Here is a 22,086-nt window from a genome sequence, read left to right on the forward strand (position 1 = left end):
CTCGCGCAGGAGGTGATCGGACCTGTCCGAAAATAGGTGCGGGTACTAGGGGGGCAGCATCGATGACACTGCGGCCTCCGTCTCAAGCGCTCCGAAAGGTCCTTCAATAAGCACTTTTGCTACGGGCAGACACACGCTATGAGCTTCCACGGCTTGCTTGATCCATGCGCACTCGCCCGTGAACATATCGGGTTCTACGTAAGAGGGGTGAACTACATCCATTGTAGCTGCGGAATCGCGAAGCACTCGGCACTCTTTCCCGTTCACGAGGAGGTCTCGCATGTAAGGCTCGAGAAGCTTCATGTTCTCGTCAGTGCTGCATAATGACAAAAACACGACTTTTGTTTTTGTTTCTGGACACTGCGCCGAAAAGTTACCCGGCTTCTGGCACGTATAACAAACGCGCGCTTGCCTCGTCTCGAACCGCTTTCTGCGTTCGGCTTCGGCTGCCGCCGTCTCCTTACGTTCGGTCGGACTGCTTTCACTCGCATCCGCACTACGTGTGTCCCCCTTTGCTCTCATGGGCGTGAACTTCGGCCTCTCAAACTTGGAGCCAAATTCACCCTTTTGACCGTCCTTAGCTCCACGAGCCCGACGCGTCACAAGCTCTTCGGTTAGCTCAGCGGCTCTAGCCACCGTACTAACGTCTGGCCTATCCAAGACCCAGTACCGCACGTTCTCAGGTAACCGACTATAGAACTGTTCCAGCCCGAAACACTGCAGAACTTTCTCGTGGTCACCAAACGCTTTCTCTTCTTTGAGCCACTCCTGCATGTTTGACATTAGCCTGTAGGCAAACTCTGTATATGACTCACTTCTGCCTTTCTCATTTTCCCGAAACTTCCGACGGAACGCCTCCGCTGACAGCCTGTACTTTTTTAGCAGACTCGATTTCACTTGGTCGAAATCCTCTGCCTCCTCTCTCTTCAAGCGAGCGACTACGTCGGCCGCCTCGCCGGGTAACAAAGTGAGCAAGCGCTGTGGCCACGTTTCCCGAGAGAACCCCTGCTTCTCGCACGTTCGCTCAAAGTTAACCAGGAACAAACCAATGTCCTCTCCAAGCTTAAACGGCCGCATCAGGTCAGTCATTTTGAACAATACTCGTTCTCCTGCACCGTGTGCCTGACTTCCATTACGAGCGCGTTCCATCTCTAACTCGAGACGCTTCATTTCCAAAGCGTGTTGACGATCGCGCTCTCTTTCTTTCTCTTGTTGCTCTCGTTCTATCTGTTCTTTACGTTCACGCTCTTTTTCTTTCTGTTCTTTTCGTTCACGCTTATCTTTCTCTTTCTGTTCTTTAAGTTCGCGCTCCTGTCTTTTTGCCCTCTCCTCAATGGTCTCAAGGCATTCCGACAGCTCGTCATCCTCTGCTTCTAACTCAAGAATAGCCCTTAGCAGTTCTGGTTTTCTGAGTTTGTCTGAGACATCCAGACCCAACTCTCTTGCAAGCTCCAGCAATTTCGGTTTGCGCAACGACTTCAAATCCATGGCTGCTCTGAATGCTGCTTTCTCTACTGCCTACTATTGTCTTGCCGCAAACTAACCCGGCAGCAACGACAACCACAATTACCAGCTCTGTTTCTGACACTAACAAAAGCCTGGCAAAACTCAGAAGAAGAAAGTCCCGCACTCACCAAACCTCGCAGCCAAGAATTCAGCGCAGTCGTTCCGCTGCAGGCAACCAGTCATCACACAGGGCTCGTTGCACTGCTCCCGGATGGTCGTTGTGCTGCTCAGCATACAGTCAACCGCATATCTTCGCTGCTGGCCTCCGTTGTCGCGATCTCACCGCTGGCAACCAGCTGTTAGAATCTGGGTCGCAAGCCCCAAGGGTAGCGTTGGCCTGGCGGCCTGGGGCACAACTGGAAGCATCCGAAGGTCCCGGCAAAGCATGAGTCGACTGGTAACAGAACAACTTGTTTATTCTAACATCGCAAAAGAGCGGGCGGTCAGGTCGACCGAAGTGGAGAGACGGGAGAGCACGTAACTCAACGGAAGAAATCGGAGCCTCTCCCCCGGCGTCCGGGGGCAGCTGCTCTTATACTCTCGGAGTTGAGGGCAAGAGGAAGGCCTCGTGGCGAGACCACGTGACGGCGGGGCACGGACGAGCTGAGAGACAAGTTGAGACGAGTGTAGTGACGCATCCGCCTTGCCGGCGCCGGACAGACCTCCTCGCTTCACACTTGGGAAGCTCCTCTCCCCGGCTGCCGCGCTTTGACAAGCGTGGGCACACACACACACACGCACACACGAAGACACGTGGCACTGAAACACGCCTGGACGCGCTTGGCGGGGAGGCTTTGCGGCAGCTCCGAACGGGCCAAAATGTCCGCCGCTTTGAACGAAGCCCCGGCGTCCGTTGCATCCGCGCCGGCTATACCGCGCGTCGTAGGCGAAACGTAACAAGGTCATTATACAGGACATGAAGGGATCGGCACTGGGGCCGAGAGCTCACAGCAAACGCGACTGTTCTCGCACGGCGACGTCCGGCGAAAACGCGTGACACATCTCACTCCAGTCGAGAGCGGCACTGGCTCCCGGTGGGTCGGCGGATCCGGTTTTCGAGGCGGCCGGCTCGCGGCTTTATAGTCCCCGAGAACCATTGTCACTCAAACGGCCCAATACAAAACCAGCACTCGACGGTCGTCCGAGAGGTCCAACCAGCGACCGCGCTGGCCACCCGGTTCAAAGTTCGCGCGCGCGGTGACCTCCAGGAAAAGGGAGGTGCGGCGCCGGGCTGTCTGGCACTTGGTGACATGTTCGAACATGTTGCTCGCCGATGCTTCTCCCGCAGGACACCGCTGCCTGACGGCTCAGCATCATAACTTTTCAAGGGAGAATTTGGGCGCTCGCAGGATAAATTCTGCATCTTGCAGATTCGGAATCCGGGATGGTGGTAATGGCACAACAGTCAGTTAGATGATCGCGAGTGAACGTACAGTGTGACCTCTGCCGTCGCCGAAATTATTGCGAGTGGCTCTATTTAACAATTCCAGGGCTAACCTTGTGCTCATACAAAAATACCCAGGAATGTTGACGGAGGGACAGTAGCACCAGTAACTGAATGGTAAAGCCCTGCATGCGTAATACGAAATATGTCAATTTGGCTGCTACCTGTGGTAAGGCGTCTTTTAGTACCCTTTCATTCCAATTTGCCATATTATTTCAGACGAAAAAAAAATAAATTTGTTCTGCCGTAGGCCATCTCTCGCTTCAGTGTCTGTTTCATCTTCGTAGGCGCGAGTCACTGTCATTGTCAATTGTGCCGATTATCTTTTATAGCGAAACTGTATATGGCTAGCCAATTCGTCCGTTTGTCCGTCCGTCTGTCCGTCCGTCCGTCTGTCTGTCGGTCGCCTGTACGCCGAAAATTCCTCAGGCGCAACCCCATGCGGATGCGCGGATGCACGGAAAAAAAAAAGAGGGAGAAAGAGAGGCGCGCGATTAGCCAAAACCACCTAGATAGCACAAGGCCTGTTTTCTCCGATTCATGGTGTCACGTTACCTGGCCCGAAATTTCCATTGACAAGGCTTGCGTGATGAAAGCGGTGACGTCAAAATCACTGTTGCTTACTCGGGAGCATCGCCATTAGATTATATGGCAGTTGGGCCAAGTAACATGACATCATGGATCGGAGTGGAAAGGGCTTGTGCTATCTAGGTGGTGTTTGAGTAGCTGCTCCAGTAGGGACGTTGTTGCTTTCCGTCGCAGCCTAGCGCGCGTGCAGCAGTTTCTCTCCGGCTCCGCAATGGGTAGGCCAGGCGTCATACGTACTCCTTATGAGCAGGCAGATTTTGATCAGCAACGCCGCGAGCAGAACCGGGAACGAGCTCGTCTAAGCCGTGCTGATGCTGCAGCCCGGGCACAAGGACAGGTTCGTGCAGCCGAGCGCAAGTAGCAACTGCGTACCGAGGATCCGGCAGCCTACCAAGCCATCGTTTAATGCATCGTCGGACTAACCGAGTGATAAACACCGCGGCCGGATGTTTAAGCTTCACTGGTTGACCATCTCAACGGAGTGTTTGGGCGGTGATTTGTTTAGGTTAATCGCAGATGAGTGAGACCAGTGGCACTGCAACAGAGTGGAGGACATTGCCTCTGCTGTAAAATACCCTATAGCTTCTTGTCGTCCTTTCAGTCCTAATTTTTTCGCAAAGCCTCCTCGATGAAAGTTCGCAGAATCGCTTTACATTATACTTTACAAAGTTCGCAGTTCTTGCTTTACATTATGCGGTGATTTTTACTTTTTTTTTTCGTTTTGCCCAACGAGGTTGTGGCTCAGAATGAGCCGGCGCTTCCAAGATGGTTACTTCAATACTGCAGCTCAAATGAACCACGTCCACTTGTCCTGCGTAAGGCTATGTATTTTTTGTGCCACTTTCTCCCCATCCTCCGTGCCGCGTTCCTCTTCTCTTGGTTGCATAGCTTTTATTGTGTCGTTTGACACGTGATGTCTACGTCGTCCAGCGCTCATTAGTAGTGCTGTTCATCCCCACGTCTTAAAGGCGCAGTCAAGCCTGTTTTAACCTCTCACTGCAGCTCAACAGTTTCTCATTCTGATGTTTTTATAGAAATCTTCATTGCAGGGTCTTTTTGGGGCCGCGATTGCTCTTCTTTTACTGGCGCTCGTGAACGCATGAAGTCAGCGCGGTACACAGTACATAGCACTTTCCCCTCATTTGTTTTGTTCTTCATTTCTTCAGTTTTGCCACCTTCACAGCCACCTTGTCTGTAATGAGTCTAGAAGGCGTCAACTTAAAGAAGCCATACATTAAGGAAGACGTACCCAGGTTATTGCGTTGCTGGTTGTAATGACTGAAATAAGACGCAAATTTATAATCAGGAGCGTTCACTACACTATTTGACAAATAGAGCCGGAACTTCACGTCGCAAGAAGGAAGACGACATAATCAATTGTTTGCTTTTCTAGTGTATTGCTGTAGTTTTTCTAAGTCCTTACGTTGTTCTCGTTCCAATAATTTGGGATTCACGGAGGAATATTGCTTCTTCTCAAAAACCTTAACTCATTGAAGCAAGGGCTAACACTTACAGTATTGAGCAAATATTACGAAAAGCGCAAGCGGTTTTTCGGACGAACAAGTTTGGATACAAACATTCGGCAAAAGGCATTTGAACTGCAGGCAGGTGACAGAAAAATTTAACTCGAGTAGCCTGTCAGCCATTTATTAATGACTTTCGTTTTTTACAAATTAAACTGCGGCAGCAGAACGATCGTAAAGTCGACGTGAGGGAGCGGTGTTCTGCTGATGGGCTTTATTGGACTTGGTACTATAAATACAAATTTAAATGAGAGGCATCCGACTTGAAAAATGCAACAGCAAATTTCAGTCTGTCGTATTTTAGGACGTTGTCTCCGTCGTTCTGTTGTCTGTAGAGTGACGTCCTGTAGTCGAAAGTTCTGTAGTTCTTGATGAATATGTGATTAAAAATTGACAGAGACCTCTTTGAGGCTATGTAAATTTGTTAGTACAAAATAGAAAAATATGAAAGTAATAACATCCCCACCTGGGATTCGAACTTGGGACTTGAGACTCCCAAGCCCAGCATCTTACCGCTGCATTACGCCTCATTTTTTTTACGGCATGGAATTATGCGTAATGTCAAACCTATAGTGTTGCATTACATTTCAACATACATGAGAAACAAATTCACACATGGTATGCAGTCCAATGAAAGTTCAAAATTCTGGCGAACACAAGCGTCCAGACGCGAAATCCGTACAGGTACGCGATCAAAGGTAGCAACCACACTACGCACGTGAGCAGTCTCTTCTCGGAAGATAGACCTTGTCGAGCGAGGCTCGGCATGTCTGTCGATCATTCGACTTCCCCATAATGAATAAAGTCCTAATAACATAAACAAATCATATGGCGTATTACTAGCTGTCTTTTTGAAAGAAAGGAACCGGATACCATAATATGTGAGAGGAAAGCCTTTTTTATAGTTCTTTGTAAAATGTTCCAAAAGTGAAATGCGTCACGGCAAAGTATAAAGCAATGTTCCATTGTCTCGGGTTGATTGCAAAGTCTACAATTTGTATTCCAGGGTAGATACAGTCCTTTTCTCTGAAGCCACGTTTTAACTGGCAGGGTGGAGGTGTGCAGCTTAAAGAAAAATGTTTTCGCTGCTGGCGTAATGCACATTCTGCGGACACGGCAAAGAACATCTTGACCAAATAGAGACAGGTACGGCTTTCGGTACAGAGGGACAGGGAGAAGGGTATCTATAAGTGCTACATTTAGCGACGTGCGATTAACGGTAAACAAATATTCAAGGGTGTATCTCGCTTTTAAGAATGAAATAGTGTCGACAAGTTCCTTTAGGAAGCCCCATAAGGGTAGTTCTTGAGCAAAGTTTGTCGTGGCAAAAAAAAGAAGGGGGGTGGGAGGTGTGACGCCAAACTTGCACGATTAACTGCGAGAAGGAATGAATGACGGACATTTCTAAGGTAAAATAAGCGCATGACCAATTGTCGCACAAACAAATGCACAAGGCTCAGGCCTCTTTTCTCAAGCGGAAGAAAAAGGTTGTCCCTTCTCATGGCTTCCCATGATGAATGCCAAATAAAACATGCCAATATTCTATGAAATTCTCGAACTTGGACACGTGAGCAGTGCAAGACCTGCTGAACATAAAGAAGCTTAGAAGCGAGAAATGTATTGGATGCCTTAGCTCTCGCAAAAATGGAGATCACGTCCCTGCCAGGTTGTAACCTTTCGACGGATAGTGGTTATCGTGGACGTCCAATGAGGTCCACTATTACGGGAGTTATCGAGAGGCACACCAAGGTATCGCAACGGAGACTGATTCTAATGAATATTCGCGAATAAAGAAGGATTGAGCGCCTACATGCCTAGCCAAAAGCCTCTACTTTTGTCAAAATTTACACTAGCTCCTGCAGTCTCACAGAAACGCGGGGTAGCGTTTATTGCCTTGGTAATGCTTGGCTTATCGACGCAAAAGAAGGCAATGTTATCTACACAAGCTAGCACTTTAATTTCCTAATTTGCATACCTGTATCCTTTCATGCTCGAGTCGCAAAGCGCGCTTAAGCAAAGCGGTTCTAAGTATATGGCGAAGAGTAAAGGCAAGAGCGGACAACCCTGACGAACGGATGACTGTACCTGTATTATATCTGAGAGGGTACGGTTCAGAATTAACTTTGTAGTGCAATGTTTATAACAAAGTGCTATGCCATGGTATAATACATGGTATAACTGAAGATGTCGCAGTAGTTTGAACAAAAAATCGTGCTGAACCTCATCGAAGGCTTTGGCGAGGTCAATCTGTAAAAGAGCTACTTGATCCGTACTACCCCTTATGCACTCAAGGACTGCACGTGCGAATCAACATTTGTCTCTATAGAGCAGCCTCGAATTCCGCATGTTTGATGGTCACCTACTAATTTAGTAGTGACTGTCTGCAACCTATCTGTCAATACTTCTGCAAATATTTTGTAATCGACGTTACATAACGATATCGGCCTATATCCGTTTACTCTCTTTATTACTTCATTATCAGTGCTCTTTGGTATTCAGGTTGTGTGGCCCTGATAGAAAGATGGAGGAAGCTCACCATATTTATAGGCTTCCTCGAAAAGTTGCTCAAGAAAAGGACACAGGAATTCCTGAACTTTTATGTAAAATTCGGTACTAAGGCCACCAGGGCCAGGCGTCTTCGTTTTCTGCAGCGTTTCCACGGCAAAATGAATTTCTTCTCGAGTTATTGGCCCATCAACGCTGAGTCGATCGTCTTCTTGTAAGTGCGGCATAAGCGAAATAAACTGATCAGCCTTTACTTCGTATCCATTCTGAGGCTTAACCGCAGTGAAAACATTTTTATAATTGTTTCTCTTTATTACATGGAAAACAAAACTGAAGGTGTATAACAATGTGGACACAACTACACACTTAAAACTCAGGCAAACACACACATGCATCCAACAAGTGCATCCATTCTGGCAGATGTTTCTGCTCAGCGTACACACTTCTTACATAAGCATCACTTTCACGAAAGAAGGATTTTGTTGATCGCGGGCTTTCGGCATGGCCATCACACAGTCTACATCTCCATAGGCTGTATAAACTAAGTACTATGATATCATGGGAAGGGCCATCCGTAACCTCAAGCGGTAGAAACCTAATTGAATATGGAGTCATGTCAATGTCCTTTTTAAGCATCCGTTGGAGAATTTTCCACAAATATGCAGCATCCCTACAGTCTATGAAACAGTGATCTATGGCTTCAGCACATGGACAGAGTCGGCAGTTTGGTGACCACGGCACAAAGCAACCTCTCGAATTCGACTAAGTTTTAACAGGGAGTGTTTCCCAATGTACTTCAAAGAAAAATGTTTTTACTCCAGGAGGTACTCACATTTTTCGGACGCGCTTAAGTACATCCTGATAGGTCGGCTTAAATAAGGTACACGATACAAAGGATCTGGGAAAATAGAGTCCACCAGTGCCACAGAAACTGCTTTTCGACTCGCAGTGAACACGTACTTCAGGCTGAATCTAACTTTCAAGAAAAGAAATATGTCAACAACCTCCTTGAGAAAGCCCCAAGGGGCCTGTGGGACATCTTCGGCATTTGATGACACTACTATATTAGGAACATAATTAACTAAACTGAGTTGCAACACCTCACGCAAAAACGGATGTCGCTGTCTCGAAAGAAACACAGACGAGAAACATTTTAGCTGACGAAAGAAAAACAGGCGAGAAACAATTTGCCTGACGAAGAGGTGGACTAATCCTAGACCACCGCGTTCAAGGGGGAGGAACAGATTGTCGCGCCGCATCGATTTAAAAGTCGAACTCCAAATAAATGTTGCAAACACGCGATGCAGTGCCTGACGGCGAAATCGTGAGCAGTGCAGTACTTGCAGCACATACATAAGACTGGAAGCTAAGAACACGTTGCACACTTCAGCACGAATGAACATTGACAAATTCCGCCCTCGCCATCAATTCACTTTACGTTGAATTTGGCCAACTTCTCCGGACCAATGAGCGTTGCTATTTCTATACTGTGAGAGAGGCACACCTACATAACGCAGATCTTCTTTCCATTGAATGCCTGCGCAATGTGATGGCATTGTGGCCCATAATCCACACCAAAAATCTGAACCTTTTACAAAGTTAACGCTTGCACCAGAAGCCGCACAAAATTCTTCTGTAATTGCAAGAGCAGTCTTTACACTATTTTATCGGTTCAAAAAAAGGCCACGACGTCTGCATACGCAAGAACCCGAACATCATTAGTCAGTAATTTAAACCCTTGGAAATTTTGTTCTTTAAGAATGCTCATACAAAGTGGCTCTAAATACAAGCAGAATAGAAGCGCTGACAAAGGGCATCCTTGTCGTACTGCTGATACAAGCCTAATGGGATCGGAGAGAGAGCCATTAACTATCAGCCTCGTTGAGTCATTAGCATAACATATCCTGACACCTCTAAGGACCAGGGATCCCATATTTATATGCTGTACTACAGTAAACATGAATGAGTGGTTCACCCTGTCGAACGTCTAAGCCAGATCTGGCTGTACCATTGCCACCTGTCCAATCCCCTCAGCTACATACTGTAGCGCCGATCTCGCAACATGTATGTTCGTCTGAATGGACTGGCCCCTGATGCCACATGTTTGATGATCACCGACCACAGGTCTTGTTATAACTTGCAAACAGTTAGCCTATACTTTTGCAAAAATTTTATAATCCACATTGCATAAGGAGATAGGCCGATATCCGTCAACTTTTTCGCAATTTAGTCTCATCATCACTTTTGGCTATAAGGATGGTGTGGCCTTCGTACATTGTGGCGGTTAGGTACCCTGCTTCCAAGGCCTCACGGTACATCTGAAGTAACAATGGCGATAAGAGTGAATGAAAACACTGATAAAATTCGGCAATAAGGCTATCCTGGCTGGGCGTCTTGCCCTTCGCTAACGAATCGATGCATGCAGTTACCTCATCAATATCAATGTTTTCATTTGTATAATCGTAATCATCCTGATTTAACTGGGGCATTAACAATACAATTTTTTTGGCAGCGTCTGTATCCAATGGCTTATGGTCTCGAAATAGTTCTTGATAATGTTCGAAAAACGCTATAGTTATAAGAGTAGGCTCATTTACAATGATTCCACCATACTCTATACATAGTATTTGTTTAGACAGCGCGTGTCGGCGCTCATCACCTAGGGCCCTACTGCAAGGCTGTTCTTCCAGGAAACGCTACTCTCGCGCACGCACTAGTGCACCTCTGTATTTTTCTGTCTTCAAAGTTTGTAACTGTGCCTTGACCTTATGAATATCATCAATATATTGGATGTAGACATTCAAGCGAACATGTCTCTGATTGTACGTTTTGGCTATGTCAACTGTAAGAATCTCTGTGTGCGTTGATGTTTACATTCGCATTTTAAGAGCAGAGATGCGCTTTCACTCCACCGCGTCAACTGCCGCATCTCTAGAAGAGCGAAGTGATGTTACCATCGACAGTTACATCGGGGAGTACTAGAACATCGATTTTGCTGTACGATATCCATAATAAATAAGAAATTCAGAAATAGACAACGGTGACCAAGGACACTGTTAGGGTTGTTACTGCTAATTTCGACAGTTGTCTCTCGCTCTTTACACTTTTGAGCGCGCACATAATTCGTGTATTCAATGCAAACTAGCTACATAAACATTCGTGGATGAATGTTCATTCTGACAGCATGCTGGCTTCCCACGGCAGCGCTGTACCAGAATAATGAGACCCGAGCGACATAGCTTTTCACGCAACTTTGTGGAACAAACGAAAACTTCGTTTTTCGCTTCGCAAAAGCTTATGCAATATTTCTGGGAAATTAACTAACGTGTCAGTGTAACGGCACATGCAAGTCCACAGGCCTGTGTGCCACATCTTACCAAATAAAACAAAACGGATACGCAGCCATTCCCACAGATGGTATGATTTTGATGAGCGGCCGATTTTGAGGAGGCCGGTAGGGCGTTGCTGGTGCCTCGTCGTCACGGCACAACTATAACAATTGGCCACGTCGACTTTAATACTGGTGTCGGTGCTATCAGCATTGTCGCCTTCAGAGAAGCATGATTGAATATCGCGCAAGAGAAAAGTACAGTGTACACCACCGATGCGAAACTGACATACAATTTTAAAGCGCCGCGACGGAATGCGGTTCTGTCGCGGCGTCAGAACTTATGTCGCTGCGACAGAAAGTGGCACATTTCTAACGCCACGACAGAAAATGTGTAGCCCCGACAGGGAGTTCTTGTTGCGACGTCAGAATCGCTGTTGCGATAGAAAGTTGTTGTCGCGACTTCATAAACTCTTGTGGTCGCGACAGAACGTTTCTGTTGTGACATCAGAACTCTTGGCCGTCGCGACCGAATGTTTCTGTTGCGACGTCAGAATTTCTGTAGTAACGTCAGAATCGCTGTCACGATATAAAGCTGTTGTCACGACTTCAGAACTCTTGTTGTCGCGACAGAACGCTTCTGTTGCCACTTTAGAACTCTTGGTAACATTCTGTCGCGACATCAGAATTTCTGTCGTAACGTCAGAAATGTCTGTCGCAATTACAGAAACGTCAGGAACTTCTGTCGTACAACAGAAATTTCTGTAGTCGCGAGAGAGATTCTTGTAGTTGCGACAGGAATTCCTGTTGTCTTTTTCAACAGGGATGATAAAGCTTCAGGGCATAAAATTCACGGGCCATAGCCACATTAGGCGAACTTTATACTTCAGCGTGTTTCTGCTCATGGTCGCGCTCACACGGGCCATCCGCGGCCGCGCCTGGAGTTGGAGTGGAAATGTGCGCTGAGGTCTTGTCATCTGAAAACAGAAATATGCTGCAGAGGTATAAACCTAAGTTAGTTACTTCTAGAAAAGATTGTTGGATCGTACCCCACCTGCGGAAAGTTGTTTTTTCATCCACTTTCATTTCCACTAATTTATTGTTTCTTTCTTTTTCATTTATTAAGCGCAAGTAATTTCCCCTATGTTGTCCTTGGTGTCAGTGTTTGTTGGCTTCTTATGATATGACTAACAAAAATCTGGCCTCTCGGTTAACCCCATTTCTTCTCGTTTACTACTTCTAGAAAAGTAAGTTGAGCGCAGTGAGCCGGATCTGTTCGAGACAAACAACTGCTGGGTACGAAGATTCGTCGAGTGTCGTAAAACAACAGCAGAAAGTGCCGCCATTACCGCAGCCTTGCAAAAACTACGCACTTATTCCGCACGTGATGTCGTGGTGCTGACGAACTCAAAATCATCGTCACGACGATTACACCGGGGCCTACTTCGAGACTAGTTTACAAGGCAATCTCTGGCACTGATGAAAGTTTTAATGAGCAAGGGATTTACCATAAAATTTCAGTGGATCGCATCCCACGTAGTAATTGAAGGAACTGAAAAAGCTGACGCTCTTGCTCGCCGGGCACTGACGTGTCCCAAAAGTAAGAGCACCAAAGATTTTTCAGAATTCTAAGAATGTAATCCCTAATCAGTTTAGGGCGATCTACCAGGCTCCACACCCAGCCTGTGTGACCCATGGACTTACTCGGGAAGAAGCAACGCTTTTGTACCGCATACGAACCAACTCCGCGAACACCCCGGCTTGGTTATTGAAGACTGAACGATGCGCTTCCCCATTCTGTGTCTTCTATGGTAAGATCGCCGACATCAAACCTTTCATTTGGCTGTGCCCACAGTTTGACATAGAAAGAAAAAGCGATGGTGATAGCCTGCAAAATAATAGTATTCCGCACAGGACCTTTGAAGACGTCGTTTTCCCCGGAGGGCCTGCGACAATCAGGAAGAGGGCGCAACGACTGCTGATTGCCTTCATTCGAGGTGCTCGTCGGCACCTGGTGACATACACTGTGACACTCATAGGAGGCTCAGGCGGAACAATCCGCCTCTTTCATGTTCCTGTGCTGCCCTCTGACGCACGCCGCTAAAACGTTTTGGAAGGGCTTCCGGGATTTCGCCGGTTGATTTGTGTACCTGCGCCCATGTTGAGTGTGCGTCGGTTGTGCGGTTCGTGGATCAAGATTAATTATTAATGGTTTCTTCGGAGCAGCATGTCGTTCACCCATCGAGTATAGTGGGTGAGCAGGCCCGAGTGCGCTGTTGTGGTAACAACGCGGCCGATAAAGGCACGCTGAGTTCCGTCTGCCGACGCGGCGGCCTTGAGTTCGTTGTCGCTGATGTCTGCGGTTGCACATCGCTTTTTGTATTCCTTATATACATTCACTAAACATATACATTCACTAAACAAACGGCTTGAGAGGACTGAATATCGTGCATTTCAACTTCGAAGGCATGTCGACGCATTTTGAGCGCTAATAATTATATCTACAAGTGAATAAGCTGCAACTATCGCGTTGTCGATTCGGCGGCTGATCACGTAGGGTTCGGTCAAGCTATCACGGTCGGCACGCTGATTTTGTCGGTGCCGTCGACACGAAAGCGGGTCGCACTATATGACAACTCGCGCTCGTCGGTCGGTTGCGTCGTTTTCGGCCTATTACAATCAAATGGTCTCAGTGACACAGTGCTGAATAGTCGACCAATCGTTGGCCACAGCGTCTTGTCGGTCTCCTATCGACCCAGTGTTACCATGCCTTAAACGAGTACGTGAAGTCAGGCACGCGCTGCCACCACCAGTAACAGTGGGCCGACGCTGCAAGAAGACTGCGTCAGCAACGTGTTTTTTGAAGTGTCGTCCAAGTGTAACACAGGGGTTGATCGATAAATTTGTCGGCCATCAATGCAAGGCGGCAACTACGTGGTTCACGGTGTAGTCCGGACCAAGCCCTGGCCCTTTTCTGTTTCAAAGTGGAGTTGCAGCCTTACTCACGTTTTCGGCACCGCACCGACGTCGAGCTACCAGTAGAGTTTCAACGCGGGACATGGCACGAGCGTTTGCAGCAGCGCGCGTCTCAGCGCTTTTATTTCCGGGGTACTTTCCCGCGATATCTGGCCGCGTGGCCGCGCGCGCGTCCCTTCCAAAACGTTTCGCGACTAATCCATTAGGGCAGGGCGCATACGCCGTCGCGCCGTGAAAAAGGCGGATTGACGGCTATGTATGCCAGGCTAACCCCTCCTGCTGCAACGCCACCACCACCGAGTATCGTACACCGCAGGCCAAGGAGATGATAGTCCCTCACCAGCGACGTGTGCTGCGCACTGAAAGCGGGACACTGCAGTACGAGGTGCTGAAGTGTCTCGCACCTACTGCAAGACGTACACGATGGACTGGACGCATGTTCTGGTTGGTATAAGCGTTCGCACACATTTACACAGCCAACCCTTAGCTTGAGTAGTTGTGCTGTAGTGCGACGAGGCGAGCCTTGACCACGAACAAGGGGCGGGAACGTTCCATTTGCGATGCGCTGGTCTGGATGCTGCTTGAGTAGGTGGCGACGAATCAGCAGACGAGCGTCAGCAAGCTTGCACAAAATTTCAAGGCAGACCAAGTGGTTGTGAGCGCAAGTTGAAGACAGCCTATCAGCCTCTTCATTTCCAAGGATCCCTACGTGCGAAGGTAACCATTATGCAACGAGAGAAACCCCACATTTTGTTGGCAAAGTCATTAATGCTGCGCACAACAGGACAATTTTATTTATTTATTTATTTATTTAGCTATTTATTTATTCATGTATTTATTTATTTATTTATTTATTTATTTATTTAAGATGCCCAAGAACAGCCTTACGCCTTAATATTGGTGCACTTCTGTTACACAAAGAACACAAAACCTAAAGACAAAGCAGAATATCTCAAACAACAGTGGTACAAAGTACTACAAAAAATTCATTTATTCAGAGACAGAAGTCAGACAATGAGCAAATAGTAGACCTGAATATATAAGGATCTTGATTGACTGATCAAATCTGACTGCATTGTAACTGCTATCAATCTTCGATCCTGTTAACTGCTGTCTTCGATGCGGTTAAGTCCTCTTGCACGTATTTCAGTGCAACATTTATCGCTGCTAGATCCGCAGTTGTTGAAGAGGCTGGACAGGGTATATGAAATATACGTCGTACATGAGTCTAAGGGTAGAAATAAACGGCAGAGGCGCCTTAACCGTCGTTGTGTACTGCTGTTGTGAATACTCGAAGATAATCAGGAAATCTTTCGGACATGTTTGTCTGAGCCAATTCGAATATTGCTGAAGCGGCCATATAGCGATCAGACTTTTTCTGTAAGTCCCGCATTGTGAAATAAATGGGAAATACGTGTTTGGTGATATCTTTAGGAGGCGGAGGCGTAACTGAAGCAACATTACAAAAAGTGTCAGAAATATTCATAAATTATGCCGCTATTTTTACAAAGCTAGATAACGGGTGGTGAATCAGACGATCAAGGAGAGATTGACCACTCGATGAGCGGCGCAGACGCTCTATTTAATGTAGAACTCTGTGGTCTGCTTGTAGCCTCAGGGTAACTCTAGTATACCCATCGACTTGAATCAATACATATTTATTTATTGATTTGATTTATTAATATTTACTATTAATATTATGAAGGGTGGATCTAGTGCTTGAAGCCTATACTGCTTCTCCGGTGCCGCGGGTCGGCCAGGTATTTCACGATCTCGGGGATCTGCCCACGCTCATCTTTTATTTTTGACGAACGAACACGAAAAATAGTGATCTTGATTTATTTATTTCATTTATTATTATTATTATTATTATTATTATTATTATTATTATTATTATTGCTTCTGTTCCGATCGTTGGTGATGCAGGGTAGACCGGATTATAAAAAACATTCTTAAATATGTTGCATACAATTCCCCAATAGTAACATCTGCAAATATCTTCCGTGAACTGGGTCTACCCAATTTTCATTCATTATTTATAGACACAGTTCTCGTTAAACATTTCTGGAATTCCGCTTTCAAGCAAAAATGTGACGCCGCAAGAGAACTAAGAAAACATGTCCGTTATGTAGTTCCTCGTTCAGCCACAAGGTATGGTGCGGCCAGACGCTGTGCTTATGTGCCTGACACATTTAACAAATTACCAGATCAAATTTTTAACGCGACATCAAAAAGCACGCTCAAACACTTCTTACAGCAGCTATAGTAAATAAACCTCTTCAACATTCTTGCATCGCAATATTTACCTCTTCAACTTCTTTTGTTATAAGTAGATAACCAAATGTTATCTTGTTCTTTTGAATTTTTTTTGCCATTCGTTCTATTTATTTCTTATTTTTTTCCTACATGTCTCATCAATTTATGTGTATATTTTTGCCTTGTCTATCATATTCATAGGCACGGTCCTACAAGCCAACTTAGGCGTAATCCGGCCTGCTTGTGTTGATTTGTATATTTTGTTGCAATAATAATAATAATAATAATAATAATAATAATCATAATAATAATTATTATTATTATTATTAGTAGTAGTAGTAGTAGTAGTAGTAGTAGTAGTAGTAGTAAAATAATGAACGAGAGTACGGCGTCAGCAGCATCGGCATCATCAAGCGCACGGCAGAGGCTTGAGCTAGGAGACTGTGCTCGGTGCTTCCTAGAACAGGCTGTCTTTATGAACCTCAATAAATTTCCTTTATAAGTGGTGGAGCCGTTCCACTCTACCATCCTGGAACTCCGTTCTCAGACGCTACCCTCCGCCTTGCCGGACGCCGACCAGCAGACTCTTCCATCGCCACCCGTCCCTGCGCTGGCACCGTTCGCCAGCGGGAGCCTCCCATTTTCAGCGGAACCGACGACAACGACGCTGAAGAGTGGCTGTCGTCCTACGAATGGGTGAGCGTTCACAACAAATGGAATGACTTGGACCAGCTGGCTCACGTATAATTCTACCTCGCGGGCATGGCCAGTCTCTGGTTCAGAAATCATGAGAGAGATATCCGAACGTGGTCGGCGTTCAAGACGTCGATTACAGAAGTATTTGACCGACCCGCCGTCAGGAAACTCCGAGCCGAGCAGCGTTTGCGAACACGCGCACAGGACACGGGTGAGACATTCACCAGCTATCTAGAAGACGTTCTCGATTTGTGCAGGCGCGTGAACGCTGAAATGACGGAAGCGGGAAAGATCAAGCACGTCATGAAGGGAATCGGTGAAGACGCGTTCCAGATGCTTCTGGCCAAGGACCCGCGCACTGTTCGGGACGTTATCAGCTTGTGCCAGAGCTATGATGAATTACGTAAGCAGCGAGGTCTGACAAGGCGACATCCCACACCAAACGCGGCATCACTCTGCAGTCTGACTACCGGCCCTGAACAAGTCTTCCTGATAACCCAAATCAAGAATTTCGACCGCGAAGAAGTCGCACGACAGCTATCTCTGGTGTCCGTCACTCAGGGGCGCAATAACGTAAAGCTATTCCAAGCTTTTCTATTCCAATTCTGCTCTCAGCCCTCCGCGATTGGTCACAAACTTTTTTGACCACCCCCACTTCGCCTGTCTGTCATGCGACGTCACGAAAACCGCGATCTGATATGACGTGTACACACTGATTATGCAAGATTTGACCGAACAAAACAAAAATAGTTATTTCTCATTCGACGCCTTTTCGCCATTAGCCCTCGGCTATTGGTCAAAAGTTTTCGGGCTGCACCCACTTCACCTGCCTGTCACGCGACGTCGCAAAACCGCGAAAACTCACCGCGTCAGAGTGACGTGTACGCGATAAAGATGCATTAATATGCCGAACAAAATTGAATTTTATTCTGAATAGCCGCAGATTGCCCCGTTCCGAAAGGAATTAGAGATGGCTGCTGCCGATCGCTCAGGCAGTGGCTACTCGCACTTGCCGGAGAGCATGGGTTTATTTGCGTATAATAAAACCTCTTGCGTGGCTGTGTCACGTTTTCGAGCACTTTCGGCACGTTTACGACCTCGTTCTGCCAACTGTGCTTTGCTGAGGATCGGCTTTAGCGGCATTCTTAACCTTCCGTTGCATGCCGCCACGATTTTCGACCTGCCACCGCAAGCTAAGTAAGGAAAAGCAGACGAATCGCAAACGCCGGCACCACCTTCTTCATCCGGTTATCAATATTCAGGGCACTGGCACGGCCCCATGGAATCTCTCTCCACTTGAGCGTGCTCCTCGCCTCTTGTCAGCCAAATAGATAAGACGAGCCGCTCAATGTAGGCAATGTTATTCGTTTTTCAAGCAAGCAAATGTGACCTCCTATGAACGAGGAGCGCGTTTGATTGGTCTGTTCAGACAACCCTGCGGGTCACCGCTCGATGCTTGCGTCGGCGGTTACGCACATTTGACGTCAGGAGATTGGAATAAAACATATTGGAATAGTTTTACGTTATAGGGACCCAGGAGTCTGCCAGCACTTTGCCATCTCATCTCCGTGAGGGGATCCATGAAGAGGTCGCGGGAGCACTGGCGGCTGTTCACCAGCAGGATGCCGTGGCTACACCGGTCACTTATGCTACGGTTGCTACGATGCTCTGCTTTATTATTATTATTATTATTATTATTATTATTATTATTATTATTATTAGGGGCGGAGTGCTTGAAGAATGCGTCACCTCTGCCACGCGCCAGCCTAAGCTCGCCTTTTTTTTTATTGTTGATGACAAACGCGAAAGATACATGGAAACGTACCTTCGCTGTAAACAAAACAAAGGAGGCAAGTTAAACGCGTGACATCTATACTAGAGCACGCACAACCCCTTGTCCCTCAATGATCCAACGGTTGTCTGCAGACCTCGTAAGTGTATGGCATATATGTTAAACAGGATAAGCGCCCGTAAATGACCATACTAGTTCGGCAACTCAAAAGGAGCCCTTCCAGCCAGCCTTCTCTCACTCACACACATACGCTCACGCACGCTCACGCACGCTCACGCACGCTCACGCACGCGGGCGGCGGCCGGTATCTTTTGGAGGCAAAATGCAACAACGCCGGGGTGTCACTCATTGGATGCACGATAACTGATCCGAGGTGGTGAAAATTAATCCGAAGTACCATACTACGATGTGCCTCAGAATCAGTGTGTGGTTTTCGCACGTAAAATTCCAGAATCTATTTTTTTAAACGGAACAAATGAGTGGGGGTGCACTAATATTCCTAATTTCGAATCTTATTGAATATTTTTAGTATTCGTATTCGATTCGAGATTAGGTTGTCGAAAATTTTCGAATATTCGGTTAAATGCTAATATTTAAAACAACACTAACTTTTTGCTGAATGGGCGGGGGCAAACACAGTTATTAGCATCTGTTCCTATCTAATCTAAGGAAATGTGTGATTTTGCGACGATTTCAGGCTGCTGGCCAAACTTTGCTTGTAGAGCGCGCTCTGCCACTGAACGATCTAGTTCTGCGCGAAAGCAAGCCTCTCAGTTGCAAGAGGCCCGGGTTTGCGGAGAGCGAGGGTGCATTTAGAGTGCAACGAAAGGGGACGGCGGCGGCTGCGCAGAAAAAGCCAACTGCGACAATAATGCTCTATCCGAGAGTATAGGCCCGATGGGCCGATCGTAAGCAGTAATGCCCGTCTACGCGGCCTCGCTATGCAAATATGCCAGCTCCCCGCCGAATGCCCATGTCGCGCCTCCCTGCTGCGTATCGCATACCTGTTACAACATTTCAGGATAGAGCGATATCCGTTCCGCTACCCAAATACACGCCCAAGCGAATCTCGGAACTCGGAGCACAGATCTCAGAGGCGATGGACTTTTCGCGATGGGAGTGGAAAGCCCACCACGATGACCGTGCGCATCGCGGTATGCTAATATACGCCATTCTAAGCGAGTGCGGATGCATTGCAGATGTTTACTTGGAGCTATAATTAAAACTTCGTATCATCGAAGGTGCCCTTATCCCTTCATCCTGTATTGTATAATGTAGTATACCTGCCATTCTACTACTGGTTGCATAATGCTCTTGCAAATGAAGTACCTCTTATCACAGTGACTGGGTCCGGTGTCTCACACTGAAGGAAAACATCAGGAAGGGCTTGCTGCACAAGCTATGCTGCAGAATTCCACGCTTGCATGTGGCATTAATCGCAGGAAAATGAGAATACGACGTTCTTACAGCTCTATTCTAAGCAACTGTTATAGCAAACAAGAGAGCACCGTTTCGTTTTAGTTGGGTGTAAGTGCAGCTTGTTGCCGAGCTCATTAGGTACTGTTGCAGCGCCACCCCTAATCCCGAGTTTATTGCTTGACAATAAATGCGACGAGTGTTGGACGGCACAGGGTCAAGCGCATCTAAGTTTACGGGTGTTTGATGCTGTATACTAAGGCACAGGTTAGAGTGTACAGACGGCTAGCAAATATTACTAAATTTTGCAATTTAGCCTGTTTCAAATACACGGCCATTTACTATAAGGGTTTACTATACTCGCGGACAACTTTGTGTAGCCATGAAGTGAAAGCTACGGGGGCAAAGCTTCTGCACATGTGTTGCCGCGCCAAGTTGTCCGCCAGCATTTGGCAGTGCTTTTGGTTGCTCGGAACAGACGCTGAATCGACGCAGCTTCCACTTGCGATGGTTTCGCGTTTGCCCAGACGCGGCAGGGAAAACCCGGAAAATAAGTGAACTTTTTCATTCTGTGGTGTGTTGTCTTCTTTGGCTGATGCTACTAAGGGGTTTGTTTTCTGTTCCACGGCTTACACTAACGTGGATAAAAACGCGGGACTCTTTTCGGAAGCGCTCTCACTTGTGCGCGCTTTGCCTCCTTAGCTTTCCCTTCATGGCCACAGAAAGTTGTCCGCGAGTACAGTCTATTTTCTTAGCGCTGAACATGTAATTGCGACGTGCCATCGTGTTAAAAAAGCCAAACTTGGTAATAAATGTATGCGCTTGTCGTTGTACGAGATTTGATTCGATATTGGAAGCTAATTATTGCGTATTCGTTTCGTGATCGAAAATTTTCATATTCGCATACCCCTACAAATAAGACAATGCTTGTGAAGGGAGAAAAATGTTGCTTGAATTTGTGGAACGTCTATTGGAATGTCTATTATGTGCTGGAACGCCGCTTAGTACAAATGATAAACTTGAGGTTAGCTAAGATAAAAAATAAGCGTTGCAGTATTTTACATGACAAAAAAATACACGACCATATTATAGGGCACGTCGTGGTTGCGGGCTCGGGATTAATTGTGACCACCTAGGGTTATTTAACGTGCGCCCATTTAACGGTACAAGAGCGTTTTTGCATTCCGACCCCTTCGGCAGGCGTCCGCCGCGGCCGCAACCCAACCTGCAACCTCGAGCTCTACAGCGCTACTCCATAGCCGCGGCTATCGGAGGGGGTGCGAACTAAATGTACTTTGCATAAAATTTCGCATGAAGAAAACTCGCGCAAGGAAATTTAGGTCGTCCTCGCACAGCGTACCACTTAGGTGCGCCGCAAAAACTGCAGTTTCAGCCGGCCATTTTCAGCGGAAATTACATTACGCCGACTGGCTTGCGCGCTCTTGCGATAGGATGTACGTCCTCTTGTTCATCAATTGCCGCTTCAGGGAGGGTTGCGTTCCCGAACTTTCGCTAATGAGGCGCACATACTACGCGTTTGCGTTTGCTGCGGTGTCGTATTTTTGGTGCCATTCAGGATGTACTCGTTCGCTGACGGCTGTTGCCCCCGAGATTGTGGCGCAAATCATGGCGTATTCTATTGCACCGTATTTTTTTTTTTTCTGAGTGAGTAGACGTGACACAGAAGCGGCTTCCGATGAGATGACACGAACCAAAATCGAACGCGAAGTATATATTCTTACTGCAAGTAAAATTTTGCCTAATTAGACGTATTGGAGAAAGGAGAGTGAGAGGGAAATGAGATGGGAAAGGAAAGGAGGTAAACCGGAAGAAAAGTTTGTTGTTTTTTTTTTTTACCCTTCACTGGGATGGGGTAAGAGAGGAGATAAAGGCGGAAAGAAGTAGCGGAGAAAGAAAGCAAGCGCGCGGAAAGAAATAGAAGGGTTGGGAAACATCTGGGAGAATCACGGTCTGTGTAATAGGCCATTGGAATGTTAAATCTTCAACAGCGCCGTGATGGACTTCTGATGTGACAGCCGTGTATAGCCGGGAATTC

At 46.8% G+C, this 22,086-nt stretch overlaps 1 protein-coding gene across 1 annotated transcript in view; it reads left to right on the forward strand.

Moving 5' to 3' along the window:
• The window catches only part of LOC126547884 (visual pigment-like receptor peropsin), a 694,884-nt gene that overhangs the window by 280,966 nt on the left and 391,832 nt on the right, over nucleotides 1-22,086 (forward strand). The gene's annotated exons all lie outside the window — the stretch shown is intronic.

The sequence above is a fragment of the Dermacentor andersoni genome, chromosome 1, assembly GCF_023375885.2.
Source record: "Dermacentor andersoni chromosome 1, qqDerAnde1_hic_scaffold, whole genome shotgun sequence".
In the NCBI taxonomy this organism is placed as follows: Eukaryota; Metazoa; Arthropoda; class Arachnida; order Ixodida; family Ixodidae; genus Dermacentor; species Dermacentor andersoni.